Source organism: Myxine glutinosa, chromosome 5, assembly GCF_964187855.1.
Source record: "Myxine glutinosa chromosome 5, kmMyxGlut1.1, whole genome shotgun sequence".
NCBI classification, from domain to species: Eukaryota; Metazoa; Chordata; class Myxini; order Myxiniformes; family Myxinidae; genus Myxine; species Myxine glutinosa.
The window spans coordinates 104,826,359-104,851,402 of record NC_136265.1 but is presented as its reverse complement, the minus strand read 5'-3'; the positions used below and the strand labels follow the sequence as shown (position 1 = coordinate 104,851,402).

Here is a 25,044-nt window from a genome sequence, read left to right as displayed (position 1 = left end):
TATAAATCGAAGTCCCGAGTGCGAATCACAGGTGAGCCCATCCTGAGGTAATTAGCGATTGGGAACGATTCACAACCTGTCATTCATAACCCTTTGTAATTTCCCCAACAGTTTTCCGGACGACAGACTGCCGGTAGGGGACATGTATTGCAGCGCAATACTCAGAATGCTTGTTAGTCATGCGACTTATTTGAAGAAATGACAGTTGATAAACCCAATGAGAACCTGAATAAAAGGGTTTGTTCCCAGGACAACTCGGTAATGGCATTTGAGCTGTTCAATCGGAGTTAAAATCACTCAGCGATAAGCCATCAACCTGGCGATTCGGTACATCTTCCTTGAAATATCAAGCCGACAGTTTGATTTGCTAGGATTACCTTGTGAGCAATTAATGTGCCGTGGTGTATTTTGAAGAGGACTTGTGTGCCAGACAAAGTTCTAAGTTGTGGCCTTATATGAAAAGGGGTGAGCGAGGAGGGGGTAGGAGGGGGTGGGTGGGGAAGGGGGGAAGTTTGAATCGCACCAGCACCCCAACACCCATTGCGTGCACCCACCACATTTCAAGCAACGACCACATGTACCTCAGATAGGCAACTGGGGTGTTACATGTGAAGGCAGACAAAGCGACGGAGGACTTTACTGGATCGACAATATAGCTCAGAATTTGAGCACAGACAATAATGTAATCAAGATAAATCAGTGCCACGACGTCATGGCAAACAATATCATTAAAAATTGATACAAAAGTTAGCAAAGAGGAAGAAGAAAAAGGAACATCGATGGGGAATCAGAATTCATCCACAAACTGCAATATTTTAAGTCATTTTCAGACTTAAGACATGTTTTACTCGTTTCAACACAAAGGTGACACAAACAATAAAAACTAGAACGGCACTCGGTAAAGCGCACACCTCCGCCAGGCTGAACAGTTTGTGTTTTCTATCCCACTCACTGATAGGCCGGATCTGGATTCGGACCTGAACCAAAATCTAATCGGCTTGTTCTCGTCATCTAACCAACTCTCCCTTCCACCTAGTTTTGGCATAATCCACCCACAACTTTTTGAGATATCGTGCAATACGTATATCGTGTATGGCCACATTTCTCAACGGTGAAGAATCACTTGTAAAACTATTAAAATTCTAGTATCTACATCCGGATTCGGATCTTCACCAAAATTGAATCAATTCTTCCTTGTCATACACCGAACCTGGCCACCAAATTTTGTCCGAATCCAGACAACTTTTTGAGATATCCTGCGAACAAACGAACATACAAACAAGAAGACGTCAAGCAGAGCACGATACTTGCTAAATCCACCCTCCTCTCAAAAAAAGGTTGCCATTGATCCATCAAATTGTCCGTTTCATCCAGATTACAATCGACGATCTTGATCAAAGCTCGAGTCAATAGGATGAAAAGTACGATTTTTCAAATGAAAATTAATGATTCTAGAAGTTTGATCTTGAGTTTCCCTTTGACGTTTTGACCTTAAAATAGTTGGTTTCCCAATTTAGTGACTCAATGTGCAAATGCTGTTCAATTTTCAAGTCAATTGGATGAAAAATGGCGATTTTAGAAATCTGACCTCCAGATTACCTTTGACCTCAAAATCAATAGGCTTCTCAATTATGATGACCTCTACTCATGGATCGACACTTGGAAAAAGAGAACAAAGTAGAATGGCACTCAGTAGAGCATCCTTTTTACCTCACAAATAGTTGGGGGTTGAATTATGTGACCTGACATGCAAATAGTCTTAAAATTTAAACTTAATCTGATGAAAATTGACAATTTTAGAAATTTGACCTATGTTGAACTTTTGGCCTATGTTTGACCTTTCGACCTCCAAAATAAATAGGATTTTGTCGGAAAATAAATAGCACAGACGGACACGCACACCAGAGTGATCAACATACTTGTCCAAAAAAATTTTTTGCAAAGTAAACAAACAGACAGAATAACAAACGCAAGCGACCAATACACTTGAAAAATCTTAGATTTTGCAAGTAACAAGACGGACAAACAAATGAAAAATCGGTGGACTTGCTGGAATATACTTTTTTTTTATCGGCCATTTTGGACAAATATGGCGGCCGAACCACGTGACCGATGACATTATTTGTTTTCGAAACTAATTTATTCCTCGATTATGCTCAAGAAATTTCATCTTGATCGGATGAAGTTTTGTACTTGTCGAATTATGACGTCATAATGGACGCACCTATGACATCATTAACATATTTTATTTCCCATGGAGAGTTCTTTACAATGAGCCATGTCTCAATTTTTTCTATTCAGCACTGAGATATAGAGGTGCAAAGTTTTTCGGTTTTTCCAAGATGGCGGCCGAATCACGTAACCAATGACGTCATCATTAATTTTTTTCTCCACCAGTTTATGCCGACATGGCATGTTTTCTAAACTAATTTATTCCTCAATTATGCTCAAGAAATTTCATCTTGATTGTATGAAGTTTTGTACTTCTCAAATTATAGAATTATGACGTCATAATGGAGGCCTTGGGCCGAGAGAGTTAAAAATTGGGCACAGTCTATTCCAGGGCAAGACAAATATGTGGGTAAAGTTTGGCGATTCTACGTGCAACGGTGTAGACGTATTACTGCGAACAAACAGACAAAGACAGACAGACAGACAAACAGACAAACCAACCGATCAGCATACTTGCCGGAAAATAACAAACAAACGCGACACTTGCGAAATCCCGAAGACAAATTAGACCTTAAAAATAACTGGTGGTTGAATTGAAGAACGAAATCTGCAAATCGTGTTCAAATTTCAAGTCAATCGGATGAAAATTGACAGTTTTAGAAATCCGGCCCGTTTACCTTTTGACCTCGAAAATAATTGGTTGGTGAATTCAGTGACGTCACATGCAAACTCTGTTCAAATGTCAAGTACATCATATGAAAAATGACATTAGAAATTTGACCTCAGGATGACCTTTTTAAACTTAAAATCGAAAGGCTTCTTCCTCATGACCAACTCCACCGTTTGGTGACGTTTTCTGAAGATCGGTTTAAAATTGAGACCTGTCGGGATTGACAGAAAAACACAGAATAACACACGTGACCAACCATATACTTTAAAAATTGCCGATTTTTGCAAGTAACACACGGAGACAGATGGATATGGGTGAAAGCACAACCTCTGTCCATCGCAGATGGCGGAGGTAATAATAATAATATAAAAAACTAATGGCACTCGGTGGAGCACATACGTCCACCAGACAACAGTTTACATTTTGTACGCCACCAATAGGCCGGATCTGGATTCGAAACTTCACCAAAAGCAAATCGCCTTGTTCTCGTCACCTAACCAACTCATCCACCAAGTTTTGCCAGAACTCGTCCACAACTTTTTGAGATATCGTGCTATATATCATTTTTGGCCGCATCTCTCAATTGTGAAGAATCACTTTTTAAAATATGGACTCAACCCTGACTCTCAAACACACCAACCATGGACTCAACCCTGACTCTCAAACACACAAACCATGGACTCGACCCTGATTCTCAAACACACCAACCATGGACTCAACCCTGACTCTCAAACACACCAACCATGGACTCGACCCTGATTCTCAAACACACCAACCATGGACTCAACCCTGACTCTCAAACACACCAACCATGGACTCAGCCCTGACTCTCAAACACACCAACCATGGACTCAACCCTGACTCTCAAACACACCAACCATGGACTCAACCCTGACTCTCAAACACACCAACCACGGACTCAACCCTGACTCTCAAACACACCAACCATGGACTCAACCCTGACTCTCAAACACACCAACCATAGACTCAACCCTTACTCTCAAACACACCAACCATGGACTCAACCCTGACTCTCAAACACACCAACCATGGACTCAACCCTGACTCTCAAACACACCAACCATGGACTCAACCCTGACTCTCAAACACACCAACCATGGACTCAACCCTGACTCTCAAACACACCAACCATGGACTCGACCCTGATTCTCAAACACACCAACCATGGACTCAACCCTGACTCTCAAACACACCAACCATGGACTCGACCCTGATTCTCAAACACACCAACCATAGACTCAAGCCTGACAGTCAAACACACCAACCATAGACTCAACCCTGACAGTCAAACACACCAACCATGGACTCAACCCTGACTCTCAAACACACCAACCATAGACTCAAGCCTGACTGTCAAACACACCAACCATAGACTCAAGACTGACTCTCAAACACACCAACCATAGAGTCAAGCCTGACTGTCAAACACACCAACCATAGACTCAAGCCTGACTGTCAAACACACCAACCATAGACTCAACCCTGACAGTCAAACACTCCAACCATGGACTCAACCCTGACTCTCAAACACACCAACCCTGCCTCTCAAACACACCAACCATGGACTCAACCCTGCCTCTCAAACACACCAACCATGGACTCAACCCTGACTCTCAAACACACCAACTATGGACTCAACCCTGACTCTCAAACACACCAACTATGGACTCAACCCTGCCTCTCAAACACACAAACCATGGACTCAACCCTGCCTCTCAAACACATAAACCATGGACTCAACCCTGCCTCTCAAACACACAAACCATCGACTCAACCCTGCCTCTCAAACACACAAACCATGGACTCAACCCTGACTCTCAAACACACCAACTATGGACTCAACCCTGCCTCTCAAACACACCAACCATGGACTCAGCCCCGACTCTCAAACACACCAACCATGGACTCAACCCTGCCTCTCAAACACACAAACCATGGACTCAACCCTGCCTCTCAAACACACCAACCATGGACTCAACCCTAACTCTCAAACACACCAACTATGGACTCAACCCTGACTCTCAAACACACAAACCATGGACTCAACCCTGACAGTCAAACACACCAACCATGGACTCAACCCTGCCTCTCAAACACACCAACCATGGAGTCAACCCTAACTCTCAAACACACCAACTATGGACTCAACCCTGACTCTCAAACACACAAACCATGGACTCAACCCTGACTCTCAAACACACAAACCATGGACTCAACCCTGCCTCTCAAACACACCAACTATGGACTCAACCCTGCCTCTCAAACACACCAACCATGGACTCAACCCTGACAGTCAAACACACCAACCATGGACTCAACCCTGACAGTCAAACACACCAACCATAGACTCAACCTTGACAGTCAAACACACCAAGTCCAACCATGGAGGCGACTCGACTGGTCGTCCCAACACCTGCTCCACCTTAGGTACGTTAAGAAACCCAGGAATCCTCCATTACGACCCACGAACCGTTTGTTTCATAAAAGGCAAATATTATTTTTTAAACGTGCACGTGGGAGTAGTGAGCATTATCAGATTATTATTATGTCCGACGCATCAAACTATATAAACCCCGACGACAAAGAAATCAAAACACTATTTACATGGATAGAATATGTACAACAGGTCCACAGAACACGTGTAGCACGTGATAACTCCCACAAATCAAACGTCAATCAAGGACCAGAGCACGCCGAACCAGGGCAATCCGCAGGAGTAACGCCGCACGAGTTTACACACAACGCTACGAAATGCCTCTTCCGGGTCAAAAGACACTTGGCTCTTGAGACTCCCATTTTCATTAATTGTTTGTTACTTTTCCTCTCTGAAGTGAATAATGTATAAACAGCACGAAACAACACGTTCGCTTCACACATTCACGTGAAGAACAACTCCAGGACGACTTTAGGTAGAAGGTGGTACATCCGTCTTACCAACTAACGTCGCCTATACACCACAATGAAATACAAGGGATTGGCGTAGAAGAAGGTCATTCGACCCATGATGGCTGCGTTAAACTAACTCAAGAAACCAAACACTCCCACACAAACTAACTACAACCCGACAAGTCCTGGAAATATCCCTGTATGCCTCTATATCTATACTGTATCATCCAATGCTTCCAGGTGCCGGCAATGTCACATACATGATCAACTCCCCATGAGGCAAAATATTTCTGAACTATGACATCATCGGTCACGTGGTATGGCGATCATCTTGGATTTAAGGGGGAAAAAATGAAAATCGATATCTCCAGAACTGCTGAACTGATCCAACCGAAAATTTACAGATATGATCGACTACACGTGAGGAAAATTTATGGAATATTATGACGTCATCAGTCATGTGGTATGGCGGACATTTTGCCTGTAAGCCTGACGCCTGTCATCACTGCTCACAGTTGTCGTTCCACTTTAAACCTGTCGACTCGTAATTCTGTTGCCACGATCATTCAAGGGAGACCATTCCATACAAGGCATACATGAACACACGACCCATGGACTCGGGGGCCGGGGCAGTCGGTACAGGATATTGGAAAAGCGACTGAAACCAAAGGGCAGTGAGCTTGTGTTTTCTGGGTTTCTCCCAGAAAGTTGAGGAAATGCCAAAACATTTATGAGAAGATCGATAGTAGTGTAATGTGGTGCTGGGCACACACGTTAAATAAAGGTAGGCCACAACGCTTTGGGTTAGGTAGAGCTCTTTATTGCATGCTCACTCGTCAGCACTGCCGCTGCCGTACTCGGGGCTGCGAGCCGCGTGTATATCTGGAGGCCACGCCTCACCTGGGGCATGGCCGCCACCCACTGGTGCTCGGAATTATGTCACTGCGCCAGCGGGTTATCGTGTCCGCCACACGCGCCCCCCCAGAAATCCCGCGCACCTGAAGGGTCAGTTTGCGGGGCAAACGGATGACCCGGCCGAAGCGCCCTCTGGCGGCTGGCGGCGTCTGGGATGCCGGGATGCCATCTGGGATGCCTCTGGCGGCATCTGGGATGGGTGCAGGGCAGGGGGGTGGCGTGACGGCGGGGTTGGGCGGTGCCGGGTGTCCGCCCGCCGGGGGGCGGCCCCGACGCAGGGGCAGAGCCGCTGGCGGGGGGTGGTCCAAGTCGAGGTGGGCCGGCTTGAGGCGGTCCACGGAGACGCGGTCAGCAGTACCGCCGATGTCCAGGGTGAAATGCTTCGCCCCAGTCTCCAGCACGCAGAAGGGCCCGTCGTACGGGGGCCGCAGCGGTGTCCGGTGGGCGTCGTGGCGGACGAACACGTACTCCGCTGTGCGAAGCTCCGGGGGGACGTGCGTTGGCGGGCAACCGTGGTGCGCCGTCGGCACCGGGGCGAACCTCCGGGCGGTCTCCTGCAGGGCGGAGCGCTGCTGCGCCGTGGACCATGGTGCCGTGGAGTCGGGGAGGAACTCGCCCGGCACCCGCAGCGGTTGTCCGAAGATCAACTCCGCCGCGGATGCCCGCAGGTCGTCCTTGGGTGCCGTCCTCAGGCCCAGCAGGACCCAGGGGAGCCTGTCGACCCAGCCGCCATCACGGAGGCTGGCCCGGAGCGCGGCCTTCATGGCGCAATGGAAGCGCTCGCACAGGCCGTTGGCCTGTGGGTGGTAGGCCGTGGTGCGGTGCAGCTGGACGCCAAGCCCCCGCGCTACCGCCCCCCAGAGCTCCGAGGTGAACTGGGGGCTGCGGTCGGACGAGACGTCCGAGGGGGCGCCGAACCGGGCAACCCAAGTGGTGATGAACGCCTGCGCGACGTCCGCCGCCATCATTGCTGCCAAAGGCACGGCCTCCGGCCACCGGGTGGTGCGGTCCACCATTGTGAGGACGTGGGTGAAACCCCGCGAGGGGGGCAGAGGTCCCACCAAGTCCACGTGAACGTGGTCGAACCGACGTTCAGGCACCGTAAACGGGGGCAGCGGGGCCTGGGTGTGGCGGTGAATTTTCGCGCACTGGCACGCGAGGCACGTCCTGGCCCAATCGCGGACGGCCTTCCGGAGGCCATGCCAGACGAACTTGTCGGCGACCAGCTTTTGGGAGGTCTTTGTGCCCGGGTGGGACAGGCCGTGGATGGCGTCAAAAACCCGGCGCTGCCAGCCGGTGGGCACGATGTGGCAAGGCCGGCCGAGGGAGACGTCGCACAAGAGGGCCGCGCCCGCGCCGTCGAACGGCACCTCGGTGACGCGGAGGCCCGTGACGGCAGTCCGAAAAGCCTGGACGGCGGGGTCTGCGGACTGGTCCACCGCCATCCGTGCATAGTCAATCCCGAGGTGGACCGCTTGGGCGACGGACCGGGAAAGGCAATCCGCCACTGGGTTGTCCTTCCCCGCGAGGTGCAGGATGTCCGTCGTGTACTCGGACACGGCCGAGAGGTGAGGCTGCTGCCGGGCCGACCACGGCTCGGCGACCTCGGCCATCGCGAAGACCAGGGGCTTGTGGTCGACGAAGGCCATGAACGGGCGGCCCTCGAGCATGTGGCGGAAGTGCTGGACCGCCAGGTGGAGCCCGAGCAGTTCGCGATCGAAGGTGCTGTACCGCCGTTCGTGCGGGCGGAGCTGCCGGCTAAAAAACGCCAGCGGCTGCCAAGCTCCCTTCACCCATTGCTCGTGCACCGCGCCCACCGCGTAGTCCGACGCGTCGGTGGTGAGGGCGGTCGGTGCATCGGGCGCCGGGTGCGCGAGCATGGTGGCATTAGCCAAGGCGAGCTTCGTGCCCGCGAACACCGTGTCCATCGCCTCGGTCCAGCCAACGTCGCCTTTGCCCGGCTTCCCCCGGAGGGCCTCGTGCAGGGGGCGCAGGAGCTGGGCGATGCGGGGCAGGAAACGGTGATAAAAGTTCACCATGCCCAGGAACTCCTGGAGCCCCTTGATCGTGCAGGGGCGCGGAAAACCCCTGACCGCCTCCACCTTGGCCGGTAAGGGGATGGCCCCGTGCCTGGTGACGCGGTGCCCCAAAAAGTCGATTTCGATGACTCCGAACCGGCACTTGGCGGGGTTGATGATCAGGCCATGTCGGCCCAGGCGTTCGAAGAGCGTGCGGAGATGGCGGAGGTGCTCCTCATGGGACACGCTTGCGACGAGGATGTCGTCCAGGTAGACGTACACGAAGTCCAAGTCGCGCAAGACGCTGTCCATAAGCCGCTGGAACGCCTGGGCCGCATTCTTCAACCCGAAGGGCATCCGCAGAAACTCGAAGAGGCCGAATGGTGTGATGACGGCCGTCTTCGGTATGTCCTCCGGCCTGACGGGGACCTGGTGGTATCCGCGGATGAGGTCCACCTTGGAGAAGAGGGACATTTTTGCCAACCGGGTGGAAAAGTCCTGGATGTGAGGGACCGGGTAGCGGTCGGGGGTGGTAGCATCGTTGAGGCGGCGGTAGTCTCCGCACGGCCGCCACCCGCCGCCGGGCTTGGGCACAATGTGCAGCGGCGATGCCCATGCGCTGTTGGAGTGCCGGACGATGCCCAGTCGCTCCAGCGTGGCGAACTCCCCCTGCGCCACGGCGAGCTTCGCCGGTCGAGGCGGCGCGCCCGGGCGTAGACCGGTGGGCCGACGGTGGTGATGTGATGCTCCACCCCGTGCTTGACGGCCACCGCCGAGAAAGTGGGCCGCGTGAGGGCCGGGAAACTGGCGAAGAGGCGGGTGAACTCGTCCGCTGCCGGAAGCGTGCAGACCAACCTCGCCGGGACCGAACCGCTCAGCAAGCCGCTTGGCGAGCCGCTCGGTGAGCCGCCCAGGGAGCTGCTCAACGAACTGCTCAGCGCGCAAGCAAGCGAGCTGAAGGTTTCGGCTTGGACAAGGCGTCTGTGCCTCACTTCCACCAGCAGCCCATGCGCACAGAGGAAGTCCGCTCCGATTAGGCCCATGGGGACACTAGCGTTAACGAACGACCACTGAAAGCGCTGCCCCCCGAACCGCAGCGAGAGACAACGCTTTCCGAACGTGCGGATGGGCGTGCCATTGGCGGCAAGCAAAGCGGGGCCCTGGCCCTCAGCTTGCTTGTCGGACACGGAGGCAGGGAGGACGCTCACCTGCGCTCCCGTGTCGCACAGGAAGCGACGACCCGAGGAGGTGTCCGTTATGAACAGCAGGCTGCCAGTATGGCCGACGCTCATGGCAGGAAGCGAGCGCCGGCCTGGCCGTTTCCCGACCTGCCAAAAGTACAAGGCGGGCGGCAGGACCTGGCCTTGTGGCCGAACCTGGTATGGAACTGGCACCAGGTCTGGCCGGTGGTGGTTGTCCCGCCGGTTGTGACGACGGTGGTGGGCGGGGCATGGCGGCGGCCACGCGCGGATCCGCCCAACCTGCGCCGTGTTCGGGAGGATCCGAACGCAAACGCGGATCCGCCAAACCTGCGCCGTGTTCGGGAAGATCCGAACGCAAATGCGGGTCCGCCCAACCTGCGCCGTGCGCGGCGCCGGGATCCACGACGGCCATGCTATATGCTGGCCGTGCGTCGTGGGCTGCAAAAAACCTGTCCGCCTCCCTGGCCAGGACGCGCGGTTCCGTAATGGTCATACCGGCCAGCGCGAGCCATACCGGTACAGGCAGCTGGCGGAGGAAGAGAGCACGGAAGAGGAAATCTGCGTGGCCGTCGCCGAGCAGGGACAGCATGTAATCCATGCGGGCGGACGGTCGTGTGTCGCCGAGTACGGGAAGGTCCAAAAGACGTTCAGCGCGATCGGCCTCTGTGAGGCCAAACGTGTCGAGGAGAAGCCGCTTGAACGCCGCGTACTTGCTCTCGTCCGGCGGGTGCCGGAGGAAAAACATGACTCGGGCGGCCGTGCCGGATCCAAGGGCAGCGACCACGTAAAAGTACCTTGTGTCTTCCGCCCTGACGCCCCGGAGCTGGAATTGGGCCTCGGCATGGATTGCATGGCATGGACTCGGCATTGCATGGCTCGGCATGGACACCAGGTGTCGGCCTGCGCTTCCCAGAACTCCGGTAGCTTGATCGCGGCAGCGTTGATGGCCATAGCGCGTTCGGGGAACAGCAACGGCTGAACCAGTCGGAGGTCACCAGTGTAGTGTGGTGCTGGGCACACACGTTAAATAAAGGTAGGCCACAACGCTTTGGGTTAGGTAGAGCTCTTTATTGCATGCTCACTCGTCAGCACTGCCGTGCTCGGGGCTGCGAGCCGCGTGTATATCTGGAGGCCACGCCTCACCTGGGGCGTGGCCGCCACCCACTGGTGCTCGGAATTATGTCACTGCGCCAGCGGGTTATCGTGTCCGCCACAGTAGTATGATTTTGTTGTTTCTGGCTCACAGCGCCCCAACGATGGTTCAATATGGTTCAACATAGTCCACTATGGTTCAACATTGTTCAATATGGTTCAACATGGTTCAACATAGTCTACTATGGTTCAGCATGGTTCAATATGGTTCAATATGGTTCAATATGGTTCAACATGGTTCAACATAGTCTACTATGGTTCAGCATGGTTCAACATGGTTCAATATGGTTCAACATAGTCCACTATGGTTCAACATAGTCCACTATGGTTCAATATGGTTCAACATGGTTCAACATAGTCCATTATGGCTCAATATGGTTCAATATGATTCAATATGGTTCAACATAGTCCACTATGGTTCAACATAGTCCACTATGGTTCAATATGGTTCAACATATTCCACTATGGTTCAACATAGTCCACTATGGTTCAATATGGTTCAACATGGTTCAACATAGTCCACTATGGTTCAACATGGTTCAACATAGTCCACTATGGTTCAACATGGTTCAATATGGTTCAATATGGTTCAACATAGTCCACTATGGTTCAATATGGTTCAACATAGTCCACTATGGTTCAACATAGTCCACTCTGGTTCAATATGGTTCAATATGGTTCAACATAGTCCACTATGGTTCAATATGGTTCAACATAGTCCACTATGGTTCAACATAGTCCACTATGGTTCAATATGGTTCAATATGGTTCAACATAGTCCACTATGGTTCAAAATCGTCCACTATGGTTCAATATGGTTCAACATAGTCCACTATGGTTCAATATGGTTCAACATAGTCCACTATGGTTCAACATAGTCCACTCTGGTTCAATATGGTTCAATATGGTTCAACATGGTTCAACATAGTCCACTATGGTCGTATCGAGATGCCGCTTCTGGTCCGGTCTGGAGAGGATGCTGGCGTTACTTGTTCGCAGCTTCTCCGACTGGGTCATTGTACATAGTCTGCTTTTCTGGTGGTCGTGGCGGCTTTTTGGCCGTTGGATCTGCTCCCTGCTCGGTCCCGGCTCTGCTCCTGGCTTCGCCTGCCCGGCTCTTCCACTGTTGCCTCAGGCCCGCTCCCGAACTGTCCTGCACCTCGTCTGCCACTCCAGCCTTTACTGTCTTGCTCGCCACTTCTCCGACTGGGTCATTGTACATCGTCTGCTTTTCTGGTGGTCGTGGTGGCTTTTTGGCCGTTGGTCTGCTCTCTGCTCGGTCCCGGCTCTGCTCCTGGCTTCGCCTGCCCGGCTCTTCCACTGTTGCCTCAGGCCCGCTCCCGAACTGTCCTGCGCCTCGTCTGCCGCTTCAGCCTTTACTGTCTTGCTCGCCGCTTCCACTGGCAAGGCCTACTGGTCCTCCTCGACCTTGGCCTTGTTCTCGTCCCCTTTGCTCCTGCCTGACATGGCTCTAAGGTACTCCGCTGCAAGGCTACTTCTGCTCAACACTTACTCCACCCCATCATGCATCTCTGCAATCAAATACCACGGACTCCTGTGACGACCCAGATATATTCATAGAGGCTCTGGTCGTAAGTTTGTTTACTTACAAACAGGTCACTTCATTCCCGTACTCTGGTCGGCTCAGCGCACTCCCACTCATCGTCCCAGCGCAGCTAGTCACATCAATGCACACGATCGCACCTCCTGTCTGCAAACCCTGGCTAAATCACCTGAGTTCATCCCCACCGTACAAACAAACATGAAGCTCACCCTGTTCAATACCCGGTCCCTCAACAACAAAAGCCTCATCCTGAACGACTACATTCTGGATAATAAACTGGACTTTCTCTGTCTCACTGAAGCCGGGCAACAACCTCTGGACTACTTCTCACCCAACCTTACTACACCCAATGGATATTCATACATCAATAAACCACGCTCGGAGGGCCGAGGTGGTGGAATTGCCGTAATACACCGACAGGACATCAAGACCAGCCTCATCTCCATCTCATCTGCTCCATCATTTGAACACCTGGCTTTTAAACTCTCTGGTCACACGCAGTCAGTCATGCCTGTCGTCTACCGCCCTCCCAAACCACACCCATCATTCCTGTCTGACTTCTCCTACTTTCTGACCGAGCTCTGTTCCCTTTCCCCCTCAATCCTCCTCCTCGGTGATTTCAATATCCACATTGACTCCACTGACTCCACAATAACCACTAACTTCACTGATTTACTCACCTGCTTTAACCTCACTCAACATGTCAACTTTCCTACCCATAACCGTGGGCACATTCTGGACCTTGTCTGCTCTACTGGATTAATTTTGCACCATCTCTCTGGCTCCGACCTCACCCTCTCTGACCACTTAGCCATCACTATGACCATCAACATCCCCACCCCAGCACCAAGGCATTATCGCACTATCAACTTCCGTAAGCTAAACGCTCTTTCACCTACCTCATTCTCATCCACCCTCTCTGAAAAAATGTCCACTTCTCCCTTCGTTGACCTCCACACCCCTTCTGACCTTACTGACTACTACAACCACACTCTCTCCTCCTGCCTTGACCAGCTTGTGCCGATAAAAACCAAATCAGTTTCTTTCACCCATTCTGCTCCCTGGTTTACCCCTGAACTCCGCCTGATGAAAACTCGTGCTTGCCAACTTGAAAGACTCCGCAATAAAACAGGTCTCACAATTCACTCCCAAGCCTACAAGGACCACCTACAGCACTACAAAGATGCCCTCTCCCACGCCCGCTCTGCCTACTACTCTCAAATTATCCACTGTGGCTCCGGAAACCCAAAAGCACTCTTCTCGACAATAAACAAACTCCTCAGCCCCCTGAACACCACCACCCAGTCATTCACAGTAGACAACTGCATCTGCTTCCTTTCATTCTTCTAAAGCAAAATTGACAACATCTACAACAGCTTAACCACCACCGCACCCGCTCCCCCTCAAACCACCTCCCCCCCCTTATCCTGCCAACCCCTGTCTCAGTTCTCCCCAGTCTCCCCTACTGACCTCTCTGAACTCCTCATAGGAATGAAAACTGCCACCTGCACTCTTGACCCCATCCCCTCCAGCTTTGTCAAGGCCTCCCTTCCTGCTCTCTCTCCACTTATCACTGCAACAATAAACTCCTCCCTGTCTACAGGCATCGTCCCACCATCCCTCAAAATTGCTGCTGTTACCCCCATTCTGAAAAAACCTGGACTAAACCCTGACACCCTAAATAACTTCAGACCCATCTCCAACCTACCCTTTCTGTCAAAAGTTTTGGAACGCGCTGTAGCCACTCAACTCAAACATCACCTCTCTGCCAATAACCTGTATGAAACATGCCAATCTGGATTCCGCTCCAACCACAGTACTGAAACTGCTCTCCTCAAAATCACCAACGACCTTCTCCTCTCCTCTGACGCCGGCAACCTCAACATTCTCGTCCTCCTCGACCTCAGCGCCGCCTTTGACACCATCAATCACACCATCCTCCACACCCGACTTGAAACCACCTTTAACATTACCGGCACTGCCCTCTCTTGGATCAAATCATACCTCTCTGACAGACGCCAGTTCATCTCCATCAATAACTGCAAATCCCCCACTGCTCCCCTCCCCCAAGGTGTCCCCCAAGGTTCAGTTCTTGGCCCCCTCCTCTTCATCCTGTACCTGTCCCCCCCTTGGTCACTTAATCCGCCGGCCTTGGTCTCCAATTCCACTGCTTCGCCAATGACATCCAGCTTTTCATCTCCACCAAGTCCATCTCCACCGCCACCCACTCTATCCTGACAAACTGCATCACTGAAATAAAATCCTGGCTTCAAATCAACTTCCTCAAACTTAACTGTGATAAATCTGAAATAATCATCATTGGCCCAAAAACGCTCACCAAATCCACCCATAACTTTGCCCTCAACATCGACGGTTTCCCAGTATCCACCTCCCCTCACATCCGGAATATTGGCATCATCTTTGACCAAACCCTCTCCTTCGACAAATACACTAAACAGATCACAAAGACAGCCTGCTTTCACCTGAAAAACATCGCCCGTCTCCATCCATCCCTCTCCTTCACGGTTGCAGAAACCCTCATGCACGCCTTCATCACCTCCCGTCTGGACTACTGCAACAGCCTCCTCTATGGTTCACCCTCAATAATCACCAATAAACTCCAATACATTCAGAACTCCGCTTCCCGTCTACTCACCCATTCCCGGACCCATGACCACATCACCCCCGTCCTTTATAAGCTTCACTGGCTCCCTATCCCCCAGAGAATCCAGTACAAAATCCTCCGCTTGACCTACAAAGCCCTCCATAACCTGGCCCCATCCTACCTGGCTGACCTCCTCTCCAGACACACTCCCACCCGCAACCTCCGCTCTGCTGGTACCAACCTCCTGACTGCCTCCCCCCCCCCCCCCCCCCCATCCGGACCAGATCCTGGGGGGACAGGGCCTTCTCCATCGCTGCTCCCACCCTCTGGAACTCACTACCTCACACCATCAGAGACTCCTCCTCACTCACCACATTCAAAACATCACTCAAGACCCACCTGTTCAACACTGCATTCAACATTTAACCCACAGCATTTAACGCCTGACTATCTCTTCTCCTTCTCCTTCCTTTTGCTTTGATTATTTACCTATTGATTTTTGTCTTTTTGCACTTGTTTTTTGTACTCTGTCAAAGCGTCTTTGGGCTTCTTGAAAAGCGCTATATAAAATAAATGTATTATTATTATTATTATGGTTCAACATGGTTCAACATGGTTTAACATGGTCCACTATGGTTCAACATAGTTCATTTTTCAATTTTCCAAATTTTTCAATTTAAACAAAATTTGATATCAACAAAATATTGCTTTTTTTATGTGTGATCAATGCATTCAAATAAATTTAAAGCTCTATTTGAAGTACAATATCATAATATGACGACAGTTTGTTTTACCATTAATGATCAGGGTTTGTACCTTGAAAAATACATCACGCAAAATACGTTAATTAAAATCGAATTAGATGTTGAATATTTTGAAACGTACAAGTATAATCATTCAGAAGCAATTCATATAGGATTAGGCTCACATATTAACCACTTTTTTTTAAATTCATATCGGATTAGGCTCACATATTAACCACTTTTTTTAAAATTCATATAGGATTAGGCTCACATATTAACCACTTTTTTTTTTAATTCATATCGGATTAGGCTCACATATTAACCACATTTTTTAAAAATTCATATCGGATTACGCTCACATATTAACCACTTTTTTTTTAAATTCATATAGGATTAGGCTCACATATTAACCACTTTTTTTTTAATTCATATCGGATTACGCTCACATATTAACCACTTTTTTTATAAATTCATATAGGATTAGGCTCACATATTAACCACTTTTTTTTTTAATTCATATCGGATTACGCTCACATATTAACCACTTTTTTTAAAAATTCATATCGGATTACGCTCACATATTAACCACTTTTTTTTTAATTCATATAGGATTAGGCTCACATATTAACCACTTTTTTTAAAAATTAATATAGGATTAGGCTCACATATTAACCACTTTTTTTTAAAATTCATATAGGATTAGGCTCACATATTAACCACTTTTTAAAATTCATATAGGATTAGGCTCACATATTAACCACTTTTTTAAATTAATAAAGAACAAGACCGAGATTGTTTTTAAAATGGAAACCCCCTTTGAATTCATTATAGATATAACTTCATTTTGTGGATAATTCCAATACATGGTTAGAAATTAATACCGAATCTATTCAAAATATCATACCGACCCCTATTCAAGATTATACTTCTAATCCGGTTCTCATTTCAATGATAAATTTTAATATGCTTTGTCGTTCGTTTAAGGATTCTATCATTGAAATAAAACGCACGAAAAATATTCTTTATTTTATATTCGAAATAATACATATTTCAAAGAAGATGAAACATGTGATGAAATGTGTAAGGAAATAGGAGACCCACCTATGGATCACGCGAGATGAACTTATTAAAGCGCGGCGTTACGCGCGCTGCTTGTGAGCAAGGAGGAAGCGGACAAGCGGTAACATATAAACGTCTTTATTGTAAGACTACACTGTAACACTGAACTCTTCCGGGCTGGTCGCCCGGTGTATATCCTGAGGCCACGCCTACCCCTCGGGCGTGGCCACCGCCCACTTGGTGCGTGGAATGATGTCACCACGCCAGTGGGCTTTTGTGTCCGCCACACGCGCCCCCCCAGAATTCCCGCGCACCTGGAGGGCCAGTTTGCGGGGCAGACGAATGACCCGGCCGAAGCGCCCCCTGGCGATCGGCGGCGTCCGGGGTGCAGGGATACCAGGTGGGATGCCCCTGGCTGCCCCTGGGATGGGTGCAGGACCGGGGGGCGCCGTGGCGGCGGGGCTGGGCGGTGCTGGGGGTCCGCCCGCAGGAGGGCGGCCCCGACGTGGGGGTCGGGCCACTGGCGGTGGATGGTCCACATCGAGGTGGGCCGGCTTGAGGCGGTCTACCGAAACGCGGTCAGGAGTACCGCCGATGTCCAGGGTGAAGTGCTTCGCCCCGGTCTCCAGCACGCGGAAAGGCCCGTCGTACGGGGGCCGCAGTGGTGTCCGATGGGCATCGTGGCGGACGAAGACGTACTCCGCCGTGCGAAGCTCCGGGGCGACGTGCGTCGGTGGGTGCCCGTGGCATGCCGTTGGCACCGGGGCGAACCTCTGGGCGGTCTCTTGCAGAGCGGAGCGCTGCTGTGCCGCGGACCATGGTGCCGTGGAGTCGGGGAGGAACTCGCCCGGCACCCGCAGCGGTTGCCCGAAGACCAACTCCGCCGCGGATGCGCACAGGTCCTCCTTGGGCGCCGTCCGGAGGCCCAGCAGGACCCAGGGGAGCCTGTCGACCCAGCCGCCGTCGCGGAGGGTGGCCCGGAGCGCGGCCTTCAATGAGCGGTGAAATCGCTCACACAGGCCGTTAGCCTGGGGGTGGTAGGCCGTGGTTCGGTGCAGCCGGACCCCGAGCCCCTGCGCAACCGCCCCCCAGAGCTCCGAGGTGAACTGGGGGCCGCGGTCGGATGAGATGTCTGAGGGGGCGCCGAACCGGGCGACCCAGGTGGCGATGAAAGCCTGCGCGACATCGGCCGCCGTTGTCGACGCCAAGGGCACGGCCTCCGGCCACCGGGTGGTGCGGTCCACCATGGTGAGGACGTAGGTGAAACCCCGCGAGGGGGGCAGAGGTCCCACCAGGTCCACGTGGACTTGGTCAAACCGGCGTTCCGGCACCGTGAACGGGGCCAACGGGGCCTGGGTGTGCCGGTGCACCTTGGCGCGCTGGCACGCGAGGCACGTCCTGGCCCAGCCGCGGACGGCCTTCCGGAGGCCATGCCAGACGAACTTGTCGGCGATCAGCCTTTGGGAGGCCCTCGCGCCCGGGTGGGACAGGCCGTGGATGGCGTCAAACACCTGGCGCTGCCAGCCCGCGGGCACAATGGGGCGAGGACGCCCGAGGGAGACGTCGCACAAGAGGGCCGCGCCCGCGCCGTCGAACGGCACCTCGGTGACGCGGAGGCCCGTGACGGCGGTCCGCAAGGCCTGGACGTCGGGGTCAGCGGCCTGGTCCGCTGCCATCCGGGCATAGTCGATGCCGAGGTGGACTGCGTGGGCGACGGCCCGGGAAAGGCAATCCGCCACCGGGTTGTCCTTCCCCGCGACGTGCTGGATGTCCGTCGTGTACTCGGACACGGCCGAGAGGTGACGCTGCTGCCGGGCCGACCACGGCTCGGTGACCTTGCCCGTCGCGAAGACCAGCGGCTTGTGGTCGACGAAGGCAGTGAACGCCCGGCCCTCGAGCAGATGGCGGAAGTGCCTGACCGCCAAGTGAAGTCCGAGCAACTCGCGGTCGAAGGTACTGTAACGGCGTTCGGGCGGGCGAAGCTGCCGGCTAAAGAACGCCAGCGGTTGCCAAGCTCCACGCACCCATTGCTCGTGCACCGCGCCCACCGCGTAGTCCGAGGCATCGGTGGTGAGGGCGATCGGTGCATCGGGCGCCGGGTGCGCGAGCATGGTGGCGTTAGCCAAGGCGAGCTTCGCGCCCGTGAACGCCGTGTCCATCTGCTCGGTCCAGGTAACGTCGCCTTTGCCCGGCTTACCTCGGAGAGCTTCGTGCAGGGGGCGCAGGAGCTGGGCGATACGGGGCAGGAACCGATGGTAAAAGTTCACCATGCCCAGGAACTCCTGCAGCCCTCTGATCGTGCGGGGGCGCGGAAACCCCTTCACCGCCTCCACCTTGGCCGGCAGGGGGACGGCGCCGTGCCTGGTGACACGGTGCCCCAGAAAATCGATTGTGGCGGCGCCGAACCGGCACTTTGCGGGGTTCACAATCAGGCCATGCTGGCCCAGGCGTTCGAAGAGCGTGCGGAGGTGGCGTAGGTGCTCTTCGCGGGACGCGCTGGCGACGAGGATATCGTCCAGGTAGACGTAGACAAAATCCAAGTCGCGCAGGACGCTGTCCATCAGTCGCTGGAACGCCTGAGCCGCATTCTTCAGACCGAAGGGCATGCGCAGGAACTCGAAGAGTCCGAATGGCGTGATGACCGCCGTTTTCGGGACGTCCTCCGGCCTGACGGGGACCTGATGGTAGCCGCGTATGAGGTCCACCTTCGAGAAGAAGGACCTGCCCGCCAAACGGGCGGAAAAGTCCTGAATGTGGGGGACGGGGTAGCGGTCGGGAGTCGTGGCGTCATTGAGATGGCGATAGTCCCCGCACGGTCGCCATCCCCTGCTGGGCTTCGGCACGATGTGCAGCGGCGATGCCCAAGCGCTCTCTGAGCGCCGAACGATGCCGAGTCGCTCCAGGGTAGCGAACTCCGCTTTTGCCACCGCCAGCTTCGCCGGCTCGAGGCGGCGTGCCCGGGCGTAGACCGGTGGCCCGACGGTGGGGATGTGATGGGCCACCCCGTGCTTGACGGCCCCCGCCGAGAAGGTGGGCCGCGTGAGGGCCGGGAAGCCGGCGAGGAGGCGGGTGAATGCGTCCGCTGCCGGAAGCGTACAGACCAACGTGGCCGGAACCGAATCGTTCGGCAAGCCGCTTGGCAAGCCGCTCGTTGAGCTGGGCAACGCACAAGCGAGCGAGCTGAACGTCTCGGCCTGGACAAGCCGTCTGCGCTTGATGTCGACCAGGAGCCCATTAGCGCACAGGAAGTCCGCGCCAAGCAGTGCCATGGGCACGTCGGCGGTGACGAACGTCCATCGGAAAACCTGCCCTCCAAACCGCAGAGAGAGGCAGCGTTTTCCGTACGTACGGATGGGCGTCCCGTTCGCGGCAAGCAGGCCCCCACCCGCGGCGTGCTTGTCTGACGTGCCGGCGGGAATGACACTCACCTGCACTCCCGTGTCGCACAGGTAACGGCGCCCGGAGAAGGTGTCCGTTATGAACAGCAGGCTGCTCGAACGGCCGGCGCTCATCGCCACAATTGAGCGCCGGCCCGGGCATTTCCCGACCCGTTGAAGGAGCACGGCGGATGACACCGCCGAGCTTCGTGGCCGAACTTGGCGTGGAACCAGCACCAGGTGGTGGAGCTGGAGGAGCGCGGCTGGCTCCGCCAGGCCGGTGGAGTCGACGGGTTTCCCCGCGGTGGCGGTTTTCGCCGCGGCGGTGGGCGGGGCGTGGCGGCGTTCACGAGGTGCATATCAGCGTGCTGTAGAAGATGATGCTGTGGAACATCAGCGTCGAAGGCCGTGACGGCCACGCCAACGCTCGCCCGCGTGTCTGAAGCGGCGAAGTACTTGTCCGCCTCGGCCGCCAATGCTCGGGGTTCCGTTAGCCCGGTCCCGGCCAACGCGAGGCGAACCTGCGCTGGAAGTTGGCGACGGAAAAGCGCCCGGAATAGCGAACCGGGGGCTTCGTCGCCCAACAGTGACAGCATATGGTCCATTCGGACTGACGGGCGCGTCTCACCGAGCTCGGGGAGATCCAGGAGGCGGTCGGCCCGTGCGACGTCCGTGAGGCTGAACGTGGCTAGGAGTAGCCGCTTGAGTGCCTCGTACTTGTGGCCGTCCGGTGGGTGGCGAAGGACGGACACAACTCGAGCGGCCGTGCCGGGGCCCGAGGGAGGCGACGACGTGGTGGTGCAGTAGCGTGTGTCATCGCCGGTGAGGTGCCGAAGCTGAAATTGGGCTTCGGCCTGGACGAACCAGACTTCGGCCTGAGCCTCCAAAAATTCCGGAAGTTTGACGAAGGCGGCCATGGCGATGGCGTCGCGTGTGGAAGGATCGCTCCGGCAGATCCAACGTCGAGGGTCACCAGTAAAGCGCGGCGTTACGCGCGCTGCTTGTGAGCAAGGAGGAAGCGGACAAGCGGTAACATATAAACGTCTTTATTGTAAGACTACACTGTAACACTGAACTCTTCCGGGCTGGTCGCCCCGGTGTATATCCTGAGGCCACGCCTACCCCTCGGGCGTGGCCACCGCCCACTTGGTGCGTGGAATGATGTCACCACGCCAGTGGGCTTTTGTGTCCGCCACATTATCATCATTATTTCAAATCTGAACAATTTACTCGTATCGGAAAAATTGACTCGATATCTAATAAGCCTATCGCTGTAGATACCGAATTAGATGAAAATAATCAACCCAAACCTATACTACCCTCGCTAAGGGAGAGGGTATTGCATTTCAGTCCGTTTGTTACTTGACAAAAAAAATAATAATAATTTTTGCAACTATGTTCATCACTCCGGTTTGTGTTTGTGTGTTTGTGTGTTTGTTTGTCTGTCCGCTCACTTATACTTGCCTGCAGGACACAATTTTAAACCGATCTTCACGAAACTTTACCAAATGGTAGAGTTCGTGGTCTGCCAAAATCCTATATATATTTTGGGGTCAAAAGGTCAAAAGGTCAACATAGGCCAAAGGTCAACAACCATTTCAAATTTCTGAAATCCTCAATTTTCATCCGATTGACTTGAAATTTGAATAGGATTTACGTATCGGCGAACTTAATTCAACCACCAACTATTTTTGAGATCAACATAGGCCAAAAGGTCAACATAGGGCCAAAGGTCAACAAACCATTTCAAATTTCTAAAATCCTCAATTTTCATCCGATTGACTTGAAATTTGAATAGGATTTACATATCGGCGAACTGAATTCAACCACCAACTATTTTTGAGATCAACATAGGCAAAAAGGTCAACATACGCCAAAGGTCAACCACTTTTTTTGAATTTCTAAAATCCTCAATTTTCATCCGATTGACTTGAAATTTGAAGAGGATTTGCATATCACCTTACTGACAGCAACCACCAACAATTTTTCAACATAGGCCAAAAGGTCAACATAGGCCAAATTTCTAAAATTGTCAATTTTCATCTGATTAACTTAAACTTTGAAAACGGTTTGCATATCAGGTCACTGAATTCAACCACTAATTATTTTTGAGGTCAAAAGCATGCTCCACTGAGTGCCATGCTACTTTGTTCTGTTTTGCCAAGTGTCACTCTATGAGTGATTTTTCATTTGTCTGTCTGTCTGTCTGTCTGTTTGTCCGCACAGAATAAATATGATTTTCTCTGCAACCGTTGGTCCGATTGACAGGAAATTTTCACCATAGGTGCAACTCCACCTGTAGAATTTTTTAATGATACTTATGACGTCATAGGTCACGTGGTTCGGCCGCCATCTTGGAAAAACCGAAAAACGTTGCACCTCTATATCTCCGAAGGGGCTGAATAGAAAAAATTTGAGACATGGCTCATTGTGAAGAACTCTCCATGGGGAATAAAATATATTAATGATGATGTCATAGGTGCCTCCATTATGACGTCATAATTCGACAAGTACAAAACTTCATCCGATCAAGATTACATTTTTTGAGCATAATCTTATATACGTATATAAAACACAGTTTGTGTGTGTGGTGTGTGTGTGTGTGTGTGTGTGTGTGTGTGTGTGTGTGTGTGTGTGTGTGTGTGTGTGTAATGTTACCGATAGACTCCTAAACGGAGAGGCTCACGTACTTGATATTTGCACAGACATGGCCATTGAGCCTGGGAAGAACATGGCCGACCTAAAAAAAAAAATTTCATCATATTTTTTTACCATATTTTTACCTCAGCGCATTTCAGCGAGGAATATTATGCACGGAATCTGACCGGTGGCAGAACAGCGCGCTGATTCGCTCAGAGCGATCACGTGATGTTCCTTGCCGCCATTAACTCAGTTACACGTTCGCACATTTTTTTCAGAGCGAAAAAGCGATTGCATTTTTTCACATTTCAGCGAGGAACATTGCCATTCACACCACATAGGTTTTTTTCCTTTCATCTTTAGATCCATTTTTTTTTTCAGCGAGGAATATTATACACGGAATCTGAATCGGTGGCAGAGCAGCGCGCTGATTCGCTCATTTGCGCTCATTGATGACGATCACGATCACGTGATGACGTGATCACGAATGATGTTCGTGACAAGATCACGTGATGTTCCTTGCCGCCATAAACTCACAGCAAGTAGCATATATTTTAGCATGATTAGCATTTAGCATGATTTAGCATGATTTAGCATAGATAGTAGCATGTTTCACATAGATTTTTTTTCAGTGAGGAATATTATACACGGATTCTGACCGGTGGCAGAGCAGCGCGCTGATTCGCTCAGAGCGATCACGTGATGTTCCATCCCCGCCGCCAGTTGGCTTCACTTTTCAAGGAGTATGAGCGTTCTATATATTTTCAATTCAGTGCGCCCGACTCGCTCACGTACTTGATTTGTGGCATAGACATGGCCATTGGGCCCTTCACCGTGTAATTTGTGCGAGGCTTTTGTCGAGTGAGCTTGAGTCGAGAGGGCGAATGTACGGGTTGGGAATGTACGGGTCTCCCTTCCCCCACCCGGCAACGCCGGTACTGGAGGGCGTCACAGGATTGGTGAGTCTCCAAATCCGCTTCGTGCTGTTGCGGATTGTTTGTGCTGCTCTCCGACCATGAGAACTGCAACGTCATTGTTGACTGGCCCTCCCCTTCCCTCACCCCTTCCCCCTCCCCCCCTCCATCCTCCCCTCCCCCTCCCCCCCCTCCGTCCTCCCCCTCCCCCCCCCCCCCTCCCTTTTCCCCCTCCCCCTCCCTTTTCCCCCTCCCCCTCCCTTTTCCTCCTCCCTTTTCCCCCTCCCCCTTCCCCTCCCCCCTACCCCTTCCTCTTCCCCCTTTCCCCCTCCCCCCTCCCATCACTCCTCCCCCCTCCCCCTCCCCTCCCCTCCCCCCTTCCCCCTCCCCTCCCCCCTCTCCCTCCCCTCCCCCTCCCCCTCCCCACCTCCCACCCCTCTCCTCTCCATCCCTCCCCCTCCCCCCCCCCCCATTCCCACCCCTCCTCTTCCCCCTCCCCTCCCCCGCCCGGCAATGCCGGGTACTTCTGCTAGTCTAGGAATAAATGAGATTAGAAAAAAAAAAATGATGATGTCATCGGTCACGTGGTTCGGCCGCCATATTTGTTTTAACACAAACGCCTTAAAAACCACTGAAAATACATCCTGGGAAGGGTTTGCAATCTCTGATTGCTCTTTTTCTTGTTATTATATTGTAATAGCAATATCGATATAGTAAAAATTTATATTATGCCAACTATATATAAATAATATAGAAGAAATTGATATAAAATATTGCTTTTCAACGATAATTTATCCACTATGGTTCAACATGGTTCATTTTTCAATTATATAATTTCCATAATTTTTTCTCCCATTTCTCCTTAACCTTCTTAAAATGTAGATGTAAATTGCCAACCCAATATATTAAATAAATCCTTCGATATTTTATCGTTAAATTGTTTTCTTTCGACCGTTTTAAGAATCGTAAAATCTTCAATATTACATTTTTGATTATGCTTTCGTCATAACTTAAATAATAAATATTGTTTTGTCGATGTGGTAGTGATATGTAGAGCAGATAGATCTGAGTAGGTAACGTGCTTCGTCTGTTGCGGTAAGGAATCT

At 52.0% G+C, this 25,044-nt stretch overlaps 1 protein-coding gene across 3 annotated transcripts in view; it reads right to left on the bottom strand.

Moving 5' to 3' along the window:
* CSE1L (chromosome segregation 1 like) overlaps nucleotides 1-5,630 on the bottom strand; it is a gene marked incomplete at its 3' end in the record, with an annotated part of 62,500 nt that extends 56,870 nt beyond the window's left edge. Inside the window, 2 exon segments of one of the 3 annotated variants that reach the window (XM_078778468.1) lie at nucleotides 2,965-3,053; nucleotides 5,468-5,599. 3 annotated transcript variants of the gene reach the window in all.
* Nucleotides 5,631-25,044: the final 19,414 nt, after the last annotated feature.